The sequence below is a fragment of the Toxorhynchites rutilus genome, chromosome 1, assembly GCF_029784135.1.
Source record: "Toxorhynchites rutilus septentrionalis strain SRP chromosome 1, ASM2978413v1, whole genome shotgun sequence".
NCBI classification, from domain to species: Eukaryota; Metazoa; Arthropoda; class Insecta; order Diptera; family Culicidae; genus Toxorhynchites; species Toxorhynchites rutilus.
Window position 1 is genome coordinate 138,443,096 of NC_073744.1, and position 15,015 is coordinate 138,458,110.

At 38.4% G+C, this 15,015-nt stretch overlaps 1 protein-coding gene across 1 annotated transcript in view; it reads right to left on the reverse strand.

The window, feature by feature from the left end:
* Window positions 1-15,015, reverse strand: part of LOC129766145 (obg-like ATPase 1) — a 67,303-nt gene that overhangs the window by 37,599 nt on the left and 14,689 nt on the right. The window lies entirely within an intron of this gene.

Consider the following 15,015-nt stretch of genomic DNA (forward strand, 5'->3'; position numbering starts at 1 on the left):
TTCGTTAAATTATTTTTCTGCGCTTGAAAGAACAATGAACAAATAATGGAATGATATCCTGTTAAGGCAGACTTGCTAACAGATGACTTTCATTCTTTTGAAAATTGAAGATAATTGTGACTTTAAGTTAAACGTAGTTTTTCTATAATAAATCTCAAAACTAGTTAGCTAGACATATTCCGGGTTCTTAGAAACACGAAATCGTGACATAGACTCGAAGCACGACTGCATCACGAAGCCGAAACCCACCTAGAACTCACGCCGCGGCTTCGAATCCCTGACACACAGCTCGCGGCAGCTTCGGCGATATTTTTTATTCAAATCGCACACATCAGTTCTAAGAAAATTGCTGCCCGATTGTTATGCGCGCTCACATACGTACGTCAAGGAATTTTTAATGCCGAAAAAAATGTCGATTGTAACCTGCAATCAGCAATAGCGCGTTTATTTTCATACATTTTTTTCTCGTCATATACTGCGCTGCGTCAAAAGTCGTCGATTTCAAATCGGCTGGATTCGCATCCTGGTCGACGTCGTCCGTGTCTCCACCACCCTTGGCAGCCGCAAAAACACGGGGCGGAAGCACCCCAACCTATGCGGTTCTCGCGCTCCCTCGCTCAAAATGCGGTACGTGATGTGAGATCCTTGGCGATGCGAGAACTGGGAAACATAATTATAGAAAATTGGTCAAAATTACGTCAAATTGCTTCAAATTTTTTCGAGCGCACCGTCGTCGACGCCGAGTGACGCCTCGTGGAGAACAAGGACAACCGATTGGTGGCAGCCAATCCGCATCACCAGTGGAATATCGGGGGAATCTTTCCCAGCAGTGTAAATCAGCGAAAAACAATGCACCAACAAAAACAAGTCGGCAGTGTGTGGCAAGAATGTGAAGAAGAAAAAAAAACCAATGCAATGGTTCAAGGTTCTTTTTTTCGGAAATCATAATTTCACATAATAACTGAATGAAATTTGATATGCAAAACACGACATGGTTTGGGAAAGATGGCCATGGCCATAAGAGCCTTGGTTGGATTTATTGTGAAATGTCCTGAGAAATAAATTGAAACATCGAACCCTGATTAAATCTATAATTATGTTATACTGCTATGCGCCTTTCGGAAATTTTCGAAACGTCTATTATTTTATGCACAAATTTACAACCATTTCTTCGCCACGAGAACTGATTAGAATGCTCTTTCCAAAAGTTGATGACCGTCTCCTCCCAGAAATGAAGGCAAAATTTGCATACAACAACTTGAGACGTTGTGTCAGAAACAAAAAAAACACACAATCAATGGCGAATTCTCTTCCTCCTTCTTCTAAGTAAATGATTTGATCGTCGACTACCTCCTTTTTTGCAAACAAGAGAGATCACGACAATGTGTATATTTCCGTATCTTCGAAACCCCGCCGCTGAAAAACTACTCGTTCGGACGAAGTACAACAAAATGCGAAGGATTTTCCCCCAAATCGACCACGGTTCGGTCGTGTTTATGGACCAGATATCGACGGCGAATTTAAATACTTAATAACGCTGATTATCGTAATAATTCCCAATAATGATAATGATAGTCTGCACTGCCGGCGGGAGTTCTCTGACCGCCGGACTTCGGAACAGATCAACCCACTTCGCATCGGAGGAACGCACTGCCTCCCTCTTTTTCTCGGGCTCTCTTGTGTGGTGGGACCACTTAAGGTTTAAATATATTTTGCGTGATCCACCCGAATGATGATGATCATCAGTGGCCGGGGACTGAGCGCCGGAATCTGCGTCCGGTCCGGTTGTACCCAAGTGTGGATCAAGTGCGCAATTGTGGGGCGTACCGAGGCTACCTTTAAAGTATACACCATAGGTCGCGATGGATGTAATAAAAACATGGGGCTGGAAACGTGATGATCATGGGCATCTTTTGAACATGAATAGGCTGTGAATGTACTGTTCTCACTTATTTGAGACTGATGTGCATACACACGCACAAACTGAACCCAGTAGCTGGGATCGACCTTCAATTGATGGTCTTTGGTTGACCGCAATGACATGGGACGACCTGCGATGTTCCGGGATATTCATGTGTTTGGCAATTTTGCGAAAATACTTTTTGCACGTGAGAATTTCACTCAATGTAATGTGGAACAGAATTATATAATTTTAATGTGAATTTGGCTAGCTATGCTTATGGTCATACTCCTCAATATGTTTGAGTCACAATTATGTTTGGTTTGAAATGATGAAAACGCAGAAAGATTATTATTCATCTTCACATGGAACTCTATCGATTGTAACCATATTTGCAACCTTTTAATAGTATCTTCTATTCTCTGCAGGTTATGAAACAGACCTTAAACATGACGTTATCAGGGGAAAATATTGAACTTCCCGATTTGATTACCAAACGGATAGAGGTTCAGCTATTACGTTCAGGATTGAGTTCTGCAAATCCACTGAAAGTTGATGTAAATGACTGAACTCTAGTCTAAACGGGCTTCAATCTGCAATATTTGGACTTTGGGGAAGAAAAAATAAACTGTGAGATGCTAACAATCGACATCAAACGCAACAAAACGATCGCAACGGCAAAGATGAGCTATGATTTAGTGGTTTACTTCCCATGTTCCTTGGGCTATCTAAATGTAAATACGTTAAAATGAATTTAGTTCCTCGATACTAACAAACTTGTGAAAACAATGATGTACAGCAGAATCTCGATTAACCGCGAGAGCGATTTCCATATTCAGTCATATACCGATATAGTGGTTCTCAGATTTCTATGAAAAGTGGTAGTTTTATTTTTTTTTATCGCAAAATATTAGACCCGTATTTTTTCATTTTTTCGTTAGGGTGCCCATTTCCATTTTACGGTGGTCCGAAAAATCTTTTTGTTCCACTTTTTCCCAAAAATTTTTTTTCAATAATTCATGACATGACTGAACCATTGAACCGATTCAGATAATCGACATTGAAGCCAATGAACTAGTCTTTCATTAAAAAATATTGAACTTGCAAAAACTATGGATTCATTTTTTGTAATTATTGATTTTAGTCGTTTTTTATCGATTTCATGGCTTTGGGCTAGAGGGCTCTATATTTTTTTCTTGAAAGCTGAGGATTTTTTACGTAACATATATCTCAATATCGGAGATGCTATTTTTTCGTTTTTGAGATATGATTTTTCAAAGATTTTTCAATGAGAGGAAAAATGATTTTTCGAACCATCGGGTAGAAAAATCATTTTTCCTCTCATTGGCTTCAATCTGGTATGACGATCATTGAAATCGGTTCAGTGGTTCAAAGGTTATGAATTTTTGAAAAAAATAATTTTTGGGAAAAAGTGAAAAAAAAATTATTTTTCGAACCACCCTAAAATGAAAATGGGCACCCTAATAAAAAATAAAATAAAAAAAAGAGGTCCAATGTTATGCGATAAAGAAGAAAATTACTAGTGATGAAACGAATAGTAGTTTGGCCAGATACCGGATATCCGGTAAGCTGGTTGCTGAATATCCGGCGGCCGGGTATTCGACTTTTTATTTGCGAATACGAGTCTTTGAGAAACTGCTGTGTGCATGAAGCAAATAAAGGATTACATTTCAGCAAATAGTAAAACCAAGTTTTCTGCAAGGAATATTGAACAATTTTTTACTTCTGCTAACCCTCCTGTACTCGCGTGCAAAATCATAACACGTATACTCGCACGCGGTGTTACAGACCGAAAATTGAACTTCTCTGTAATTATGTAATTATGTTGCCATTATGTATTTTTCAGGCTTTATTTGGCATTTATTTGAAGAAGAGGGTATGATTGAATGAAAAAACTCCAAAAAATATGTTTTCTTCATCTTTATTATGTTTTAATCGTCATCTAATTCAGCCTCCTCAAAACAGAGTAATTTTTGATACTCCAACACAAATAACGACATTTGAATTTTACACTGTTATAAATTAAAAGTAAGCAACTGAATATAATTCATGGAAGTATAAAGAGCTATAAAACAACATAAAAACGTATTAATCGATTGTGGTTTCATTGGAGTAGGAATCAGAACATAGCATAACTGCATGCTCGAAACAAACATATTTTTTACATTTCATGCAGTTGTTGCGTATTTTTCGGGTCTTTTATCAAAGAGAAGAATGTATAACGACCTTCTAGATAATTACCAGATGATAAAGGTTCTGGGATATAAAGTTTGCATATTTCTAATATTCTTTATCTCTGTATTCTTGGTAAACTAAGAATTAATGCCTTTATTAGATGGGGCATTAAAAGATGATATAAAAGGATTTATAGGAACTTCCTTTTCTTTTCCTTGTTTTCTTGTCGATATTGTCCATTATAAAAAAATATCCCCGAAACTGTAACTGTTAAAATTAGCATAAGCCACCGATTAGTTTATATAGTTTACTGTTTACAATAATTCCACAAGTGAATTTCTTTTACAAGTGTGTATATATTTATATATATATATATATATATATATATATATATATATATATATATATATATAAATATGTATATATTATATTTAGCGAATAACTATACGAAAGTCAAACATTTATATTTTCCCTTTGAACGTATGAATCTAACGACGAATAGTTAATATATGGATCCGTTCAATCAAGTTACAAAAGTGACTGAAATCAAATAAGAATAGTCCGGTAATGATCTTATGCATTATATGCAATAAATATTCCACGCCACTAACATTAATTCATAATTCTAACATAATTCATTTAACAATATTCTAGAATATGGAAAAAAGCACTTGTCCAAAAAAGTTACTCCTATACTCGCGTCGGTGTGTCAGACCGAAAGTGTTAAAAAAGTGGCGCACGTCCCCATTGTACCAACACATGCGATACGCTAAACGATGACGAACGACGAATAACGAAGCTAGAGAGAATCGCAAAGTCGTAGTGTTGATATTTTCTGAGAAATTGACGAATTATTGATTTCTCGGTCTGACAGACCAATGCACGAGTATAGGATTGTTAAGGATTTAATAACAATGATGAAATTGGATATATTGAAATAATTTTAATACTAGTCGAGAAAGAGTAAGTACAAATAAGCAAAGAATATAAATCAATTATTTAATTTAAGATTATAAAACCTGGAACTGTCTTCAGGGATGATAATCTGAAAGAGGGTACACTTACTTCGCCACAAATCAAATTAAACGAAACAAAAGAAAAAAAAACTGAACTAAACCTTACACGTGATGCTCACGTGATGCAACGACAACTATGCGTTCCGAAAAAAAACATTTCGAATCAACCGCAATCACGATCCTTATATTTGGTGGTCATTAAACTTTAAGCAGTACCCCAGTTGACAAGGTTTGCTAGAGTTCATCATCCAGCTCCTCACATTAGTATTTACAGTGAAATACTGTTCTCTGAAGCTGGCCTGGTGTACGAAACAAAGCGTAATCGGTCGATCCGAGCTCCCGTAGCTTCTGGCGGGTCATCAAAGATGTATGAGGCCGAGCGTTGTCCTGGTGGGAAACAACACCATTCCTATTGATCATTTCTGGCCGCTTCTGGTCAATCGCCTGCTTCAAACTGTCAAGTTGCTCACAGTAGAGAACCGAGTTGAGGGTCTGGCCATAGTTGAGCAGCTCATAGTGGATGATTCCCTTCCAATCCCACCAAACACACAGCAAAACCTTCCTGGCCGTCAATCCGGGCTTGGAGATGGTTTGGGCCGGCTCACCGCGCTTCGACCACGACTTTTTTCGCTTTAGGTTGTCGTACGTGATCCACTTTTCATCACCAGTCACCATCTTCTTCAAAAATGGGTCTAGTTCGTTCCGTTTCAGCAGTGCATCGCAGGCGTTGATTCGGTCTAAAAGATTTTTTGCGTCAACTCGTGTGGCACCCATACATCCAGCTTTTTTTTGGAATCCAATCTTCTGCAAATAATTCCAAACCCCAGTTCCTTGCCAATCTAGCGAATGCTCACATGCCGGTCTACTTGGATGATTTCAAAGATTTTTTTCAGTTTCCACGACGATTGGCCTACCAGTACGGGGTGTATCTTCGACAGCCACTACACCAGAACGAAATCCATCAAATCAACGCTGTGCTGTGCGAATCGTTACAATATCGGGTCCATAAACTACACAATTTTTTCGGCCGCCATCGTTGCAGTTTTACCTCGCATGTAGTAGAAACGTAAAATATGGCGAATTTCTTGCTTGGTGGACTCCACCTTTGACGCGCTATAACTTGAGACTGAAAAGGACAATCACAACACTGTCAAAACGACACTTGTCTTTAAATAGCCGTATAGTATGACCCGATGCGATAAGTACAACACAAGATATGTTAAAAGTGTTGCCATATATTGACAATATACGACATTTCTTTTTCCCCAACCCAATACATACACCTGCTATATCCAACCATTACACTTTGTGGAACATAAAGCAGATATGGAAAATATCTATATGCAGCCAGTCCTTGCCAAGCCGATTTAGTGGTTCTCAAATTTTCGTGAAAATTGGTAGTTTGTTCTCCATTACAAAATATTAGACCCGTATTTTTCAATTTTTTCATTAGGGTGCCCATTTCCATTTTAGTGTGGTCCGAAAAATCAAAATTTTCCCCTTTTTTCCAAAAATGATTGTTTCTATAAAACATGACTTTTCAACTAATGAACCGATTCAGATGATTGAAATATCAAATAAAGGCCAACTAGCTAGTTCTTTTTGGAGAAAATATTGCATGTGTAAGAAAGTTGGATTTTATTTTTATGATTATTGATTTTTATAGTTTACACGAGCGGTACTGAACCTTTTTTCCACAGGGAACACAAACACATGGTGTCGCGGGCTGCAAAAAAAATAAGACTGGTATGCACGACCGTATTGACAACGTAGGAATTATGAACGGCGAAAAACAAACATTATAGTAATTCAAGACAGAAACTCTTTAGTACAAATATTTGGTAGCACTGACAAGGGCCGATGAATGAATGCTTTCACTGAGAAAGAGGTGTTTCGCAAACAATGAAACATGAATTTGAGCAGATTTTCAAATTAACTCAGAATTAACATGTACTGTTGATTGCTCGCCATCTAGAGCGACACTGAAACACTGAACTTGCTGGATATCCAATTTGTTTTTCAGTGTCTCTTAGCAAAATAATTTCAACATTCAACATTCAGAACGGCAACAGAAAATCCGAATCGTGTGCGTGGTGGGATGGCGGTGTCGACAGCAACCACTGAGGAACAAATTTTCAGCTTCAGTTTCCACAGAAGAACACAGAACACAGCTCCCCGCTGAAAATAGCTTTTTCACATTCAGCTTCAAATGCGCTGCAGTCTTGATGTCACTTTTAACCCGGAAACAATGCTCGAATTCAGTAAAATTAATTGGTCGATCGGAAAGTCACCAATAAGTTATTCACGATTTATCAGTCATCTTGCTAGCGATGACATCGGCAGCGAGGCATTCGAAACAGTCTTTATTAAGGCCGAATGTTTTGATTAGTTTTACAAATTGGCTCTTTTTAAGACTAGAAGCGTATTAACTGAGAAAGTATGACAGTCTGAGTGAGCCTCTATAATTGAAAACATCACCATCATTACACCAATAAGTCTGAACATTTTCCCAAATTTACAGAAGCTCTCTTCCAGCATAAAATCGACAATTTGTACGTGTGATTCAACTGTACACAACTATCTCCACATAACGGTTTGAAAACTCGCACTGGAGATTGGCTATATTTTTAATATTTCTCCAGTGCTTCGCTAGTGCAAGCTCTGCACCGTGTTCACTGCACGCATATTCTGAGAATGCATTCTAAGACGATAAACTTTGCATACCACTTCTGTCAGTCGGCGAAGAAGTATTAATGCTCAGCATGACGATCGACGCGGTGCCTCCGCCGGACATGCATCACTATATGGATACTTGTCTTCCATTCGTCCTTCTATTAAGCAAAACAGTGGTGTCTGAAATCAGTATTGAGAAAAATGGCTGTCTGCTAGGTGGAGCGAGGCTGTGTTTGTTTTGATTTTTCAGATTGAACGAGAATGATCATGATTTGAATTATGGAGGCTTTGAATTTTCTCAGTTCATTCGCCTCTAGCCTTGAAATAATCTAATTTGGAAAACTAAACTTAACTCTCGGCCTGGAAAACCTCGTTGCCTTGCGGTCGCTAGCTGGATGAATGATGAATCGTGAATGTTGTGAAATCGCGAATAGCTTATTTATACTCGATGAATCGAAAACGCTGCATTATCTATTTCTATTTCTATTACTATTTCATAAAACCGTGTTCTATTTCCTGATATTGTACCATTGCTGAAAGATGCAGCCCTATGTTAAAAGATAGGCGATGATTCCAAAGGTTTTCGTTTTCGCGTTTAATCTGAAAGACCCAGTATATTCTGCTTTGCTTCCGCAGCTCAGCACTGCACCGTTTGCTTTGTGCATATTCTGAGAAACCATTCTGAAGCAAACAACTTCGCGTGTCCTTTCAGCACTATAGAAAACCATAAACTGAAGAATTGTTGCAGCGAAGGAAACATGGGTCGCCTTGATAGAATGATGCACGATAGTAGCTGCGATCGTTCTCGTAATAGTGTGAATATATCCAAAATGTGCTTGGGTGCTATTTCACCAGTTTTTCGATCCAAAAGGATCGAAAAACTGGGGGATCAAAAGTTAAAGCAATCAAAGCGTTCAACTCTCTTGAAAAATCTTTGACATTTTACAATTATTCAATATTTTGTTTCTGAAAATTTTGAAAACTTTCATTACTGTGGAATATTTTTAAATGAAATTGGAGAATTGCGTCTTTTGTCTTTTTCTTTCATTATTTGATACAAATATAGTTTTTAGATTTTCATTTTACACTCAAGATTAACCGAAGTTAAAATTACGTGGGTTTGCCTGGGTTAATGTTCAAGAGATCGTTGCCTACTATGCTTGGACGTATAATTATAACGAGCTTTTCCATAGTTATCATAGTTGTCGTATATATCGTATACATGATCTGAATCATCTGGAACTGCTATATTAATCATGACTGTTCCATAGGTTTTACAATTATGAAATTTACATATGAACCTAACACCAGTCAGAAATCGTTAGGCAAGTAGGATGTTTCGTTTGAAACATAAATTAGACTCTGGAGGATCTTCAAATTTCTTAGATGAAATGAACAAATCTGTGTCGCTATAGGACGCAGAACTGAAAAGTTTTCCATCGAAGAAAATGGTAATTTATTCCTTCTTTTTTAGCCAGGATAACAATCTTATAAATCGAATCACTCTATTAGAAAGCGTATCTGCACTTCCTTAATTATTTATGATCATGTTTTTTTGAAGAGGTCGTCAGTCTTTTTAAGATGGAGGTGTAATTCTGCCCAAACGAGCAGTAGCTACCGGCAAACTAGCTAGCTGGTGAACTAAGCCGATTGCTATTGTAGGCCTATTCCTTCAGTCAATGCGGTAAGAGGACGACACATATCTTCAATGTTATTCTTGTAGCATATGATTATCTCTCATTACACGGCATCAGTAGGGCATTTTTTTCTTCTCGTCGTCTGTCCTGTCCCCAACGACCGACGCGACCAATTCCGTGCTGTGCGTCGCTATGAAGCGAAGAAATGGGAGAGCCGAAGAAACTGTGATGTCTATTGAAAGGGAAATCGATCCTAACGAGACGTTCCGATCGAACCATGGTTGATTATTCAGAGCTATGAGCCCCTTGAAGCACAAGTGAACGATCAATATTCATAAATGACCGGTTTCCTGGAAATGAAAAATTGCTCGCACTATCTGATGTTGCAGCGTTTGTGTAGGAGCATAATGATTGCTTTCCTTTCGGTGGAATTGTTGATGTAGCGATACCTGCTGTGAGGTTCGCTGCGACAACTGTTCGTTTTAATCACCCCTTGAGATGCACGATCAAGTGACGTCGTAAGCCGTAGGCTTACATTCCGATGTTTATCCCTATCGGTTGGTGTCAGCGATGGGACACGATTATCAAACGGCGTTGGTACAGAACAAAATAAAATGAATGCCTGTCCCGGGAACAAGGACGAACGGTTCCCAGTTTATGAATAAGTGGTGGTGGTGGTTGTGGTGGCTGGATTCGGTTTCACAAGTTGCATTTTTATTAGTATCATTATCGTCGATCGTATAAATAAGGCAAAGTGTAATTCTATATAATATCGATACAATTACGGTCGCGTTGGCTTCTACCGATTTTGGTGTTGTGGCGGTTATTGTTGCATTACGAGGAACAGCAATGAAAAAGCAACTATCCCTCAACAATTGCGGTGGTTTGTTCCTGTGCGAGGATTCCGCAGATGTTGCTGCTGCAGAAAGGTGGATATTTATTTTCTCCCGCCGTGGTGTGGCATAATTGTGGAGTGTGAATTTTGCCGCAGCTTCTGAATTGGATTATTCACTCTGCGATTGAGGGTAGTTATTTACTTGTTTTTGAATATATTTACTTCTCTGAGATATCCAGTAAGACGAGGAAATTGCATTTGGGAAAATGTTGTCCGATAATGATACACTAAGGAGTTAACAATTTTGAGTTACGAATGTTTGTACATTAGTGTTAAAATATCTATGTTATTTTGGATTCGGAATTCGGACTTAATTATCCTATCAAGAAATTTGACTTTTTAGCACTGTAGCTCAGGTCAGGTCAAATTTTTAGTAGTTGCCTATGTTCAAACTGATGAAATATTGATCTTCGTAGTTACGTTCTGCACTATTTATTCATCTTTACATGTATTGAATGTTTGGTCTGTTTTCCAACACACTATATTACCAGCTGACCTGGCGAACGTTGTTCTGCTATATAAATTAGTTGTAATGAATATGTTGGTTGTTAACACGTTGACTGCCACGTCAGTGTCAACTGAATGACGCTTGGGAGTAGCAAACCATTCTCATTGCGCAAGTTTTGGTGATTCATACTTTAAATAGTCAATAACGACGCCGGCCACGTCCTTACAGTCACCAGAGGAGGGGAAGGAATGTTAGTATGTATGTTAGTTAGTATGAATGTTAGATATTCGCCGCCCGAAAGCCAGAAGGGTCGCCTCTATAGCGTGGTTCCCCAGTGTTTATCAAGGAAGGGATAGTTGTTAGTGGGGAGAGGTAACAACCAGGATTCACTGAGGTAAGTGATGTGATTATGTAAACGTGAACTGTCGTCCACTCGAAAAAAATTCTGAATATTTATATGTCACGGCACGCGGCAGAGAAAACAATTATTTGACTAGCTATATATTGTATTTTTCATTCCGCGCACGCAAACCGCGATGAGGGAAAGTATATAACTCCTCTAAACCTTATCAAACTGGCGATATATTCTCTTATTCATCGCGTAGTGTTTATTTAACCTCAATTGTGATGACTGAGAGTTATTTTAAGGAAACCTGAGAAGGTAACCGATAGAACTCTTCTAAACTAAACGGATCGTCGATAAACTCCGTTAATAATCGAGTATTCTGTATGGAAATCCAATCTCTGCGACTGAGAGTTATTTTTGGGAAACCTGAAAAGATAACCGATATAACTCCTTTGAACCTTATCAAACCAACGATATATTATCTTTTTCAACCTCAATCGTGGCAACAGAGAGTTATTTCTCCTCTAAAATCGATCGAACCGCAACGCAACGGCACAACAGCGGACAAATAAATACAAATGTAACAATGTCAAAGGAAAACATTAGTGTTACACACATATTTATGTGAAACCAAATAAGCTTGAGCTTGGGTAGACTGTAATTCACTCGAGTTGGCGAAGATTTCTTAAAGGGTAACCTGAGAAGGTAACCGAGAGAACTCCTCCAAGGCCAGTCGATCAGGCGATATGTTCCGTTATTCATCACGTCTACTCTGGGTCTTATATTCATCTCACCAACAATACTATACACATACACAAATATTTACACAAAACAAAGAGCTATATTCATTCACAATTTTTATGTGCTCGTATATGAGATGACACACGTTAAGATATTACCTTTCATGAAATAGGAATGCACATAAAGAAAAGCTATAATATCAGATAAACTTAAATCACTATCTCAACAAAAATTTTAAAATGTAATCACACCACGTATATTATAAATTCGATCTATGTGAAAACTAAATCTTAAAACATCTTAAATATAAAAATCAGCAGAAATTTTCGATATATATATATATTTATCCATGAGGCACACGCGGCCCTTCAGGTAGAACCAGAGCGCAAATATTTGAGCGGAGAGAAATTTTCTAACCATTACTCTCTCTTTCCGCACAACCACAACAATACAGTGGAACCCCGATTATCCGCGGAATAGTCGGGCTAGCTCACCGCGGATCACGAAAATCGCGGATAACACAACAAATGACTAAAAATGAGATGCAAAAACAAAAAAAAAACAGATATTTCAGTATGAAAACAATGTTTTATCAATACAGGAATCATTGAACTATCCATCTGTAAGGTCGTGTACACCAGTAGTCAAATAATGTGAAAGTCATGACCAAAACAGAAGAACAAAAACCTACCACTCATTGTCAAATTTAGGGTAGGTTCAAAGAATTACTATGGAACTCGCGTTCGCGGATAAACCGGATCATCCGCTCGCGGATAATGGGGGTTCAACTGTATAACAAAATAAGAGCGAAAAAAGAGAACAATGATGACGGCATAATATGGTCTATGGTGAATAGACACTCCTCCCGCCTAGTGATCCCCGATAATCGTTCGATTAATCGATTAATCGAATACTTCATACAGAAATCGATTATTAATCGAACGAATACTGAACAACCAATAATCGAAGCGAACGAATAGTTTACGTCGATTAATCGATCCAAGCCCAGAGCAAAAAACAGGAAGTGGGTTATATCTATGGTATAACCGCAAGGGTGACGTTGGACTATCGTTGATTTAGAGATCATTTGTTTGAAGTTGAATCTAAATCCATTCTGAATGAATCAATAAATGAATATTTGGGGGACGAGAAAACGAGAGCGTTACGTTGGAGGCACAAGGTGTTATGCATCCAATATAGGATACGAAAAACCTTGTTCTGAAAAATAATCTTTACCAGCTTTCCTGCTAACTGTACTTGATAAACAAATCACAAACCCAAATGTATTATATGGATATTTTATGGATAGAAAACATTAAAATAAACTCTTTCGCTTGAATGTAATTTTCAATTCCAAGGGGAACTGGCAGATTATTTTCCAGCAACGATTAGATATTTCCAAATTTTCCTCGATACTGGAAGCCCACCAGTGGTTAATGCTAATTCGATAACCACCTGTTAATAGCACTTGGTTGAAACATATTTGGTCACAGTGTTACATGGATAGAAAACATTCAAATAAACCCTTTCACATGAATGTATTTTTAAATTCCCAGAGGAACTGATCGATTATTTTCCGGATCTTTCTCGATGCTGAATGGCATCCAAACGGAAAGAATTCCGTGCGTGTATGTGTGTGTGTAGCGGCTGCTTCGATGGTCATCTTCTCTTCTCCTGAAGGATCGGCTTCTCTGTGCTCCCTCACAGTTTCAAACAAACTGTTTGCGTTTCAGGGCAGATCTCGATCCTTCGCTGTCCAGCACCCTCAGCAACAATGTTGTCTTGTCGATGTCCTCACGAAAAATGAATGCGTCTCACCACCAGAATATCGCTTAAGTATGCTTTTTGTGCGTGATTGAATCGAGAGAAGGCGTGGTTTACGATGGCAATTTGGAAGGCAAACTAGAGGGGAATGAACTCTCTGAGCTCGAAACTTTCGGCGACTGAGCAATAATCGATTGCGTACGCATACAATATTGGATACGGAAATATCCTACTGATGGGGAAGAATAATCTTCAGAAGCTTTCCTGCGAATTACACTTGGTTGAAAAATTACAAAATCAAATGTATTTGATCGCTGTGTTATATGGTTAGAAAACATTAAAATAAACTCTTTCACATGAATGTATTTTTAAATTCCCAGAGGAACTGGCAGATTATTTTCCAGAAATGATTAGATCTTTCTGGAACTTTCTCGATGCTGAATGGCATCCAAACGGAAAGAATTCTGCGCGTGTATGTGTGTGTAGCGATGTCTTCCCGGGGAACCGTTTGTGGCATCACTCTCCTCCTGATGGATTCCCTTCTGGCCTAGGGTGCACAAACAGGCTCTTGGTGACACCGTTCATCCGCGCTTTCATGATAAACGAAGAGTTTCACCACAACAGCGACAACATGCTCCAATCGCTGTTCAATTAGAACTGAGTGGATTTCCGAGTGGCGCTCGCTTATATACCGATTGGTGATTTCAATAGCCTGTTTTGAAAGCAATTTTAAGACTATTGAAACAAGTTTTTGGATCAAAAAGTAACAAGTATAGAACGCGTAGACATTTTATCTTTCGAATGAAGTGTTTATCATACCATTTCGTTCAGTTGTTTAGGAGCTATTAACGCTCAAAATCTCGGTCTCCGGCGTAACGCTTTCGTTTTCGAAACTTTGATTTTACACCCCGGTATAGAAATGAAAGACGTAGTCCTACGTCAAAAAAAGTACGGCCACTGCAGTTTTATCCTGAAAATCAACCAATGACGGCGCTCCCCTTAACTCGTAAACGAAGCTCAATGCCGTCAACGCGAATTGACCTTCCTTTACGAGTTTAGGGGAGCGTAAAAGATAATAATTGTTTTTCAGGCGGAATGAATACGTTTTTGATTCCAGATGGCTTTCTAACAAATTTGAAATATTAGTCTAACTTATTATTGCTTTCAGTATGACGATTAATCGATTAATCGATTATTTGGGGCGATTAATCGTATCGAATAACAAACTGCTGAAAAGTATTCGATTAGTTGATGAACGATTAATTTCAAAAATCGGGGATCACTACTCCCGCCTCTCTAAGGGGTTAGGGGGGCTGCCATACATATGAAGCATACATTTCCGCATAATTCAAGAACTAATCAATCAAACGGAGCTAAACTTGGCATGTGGAGGTTTTAT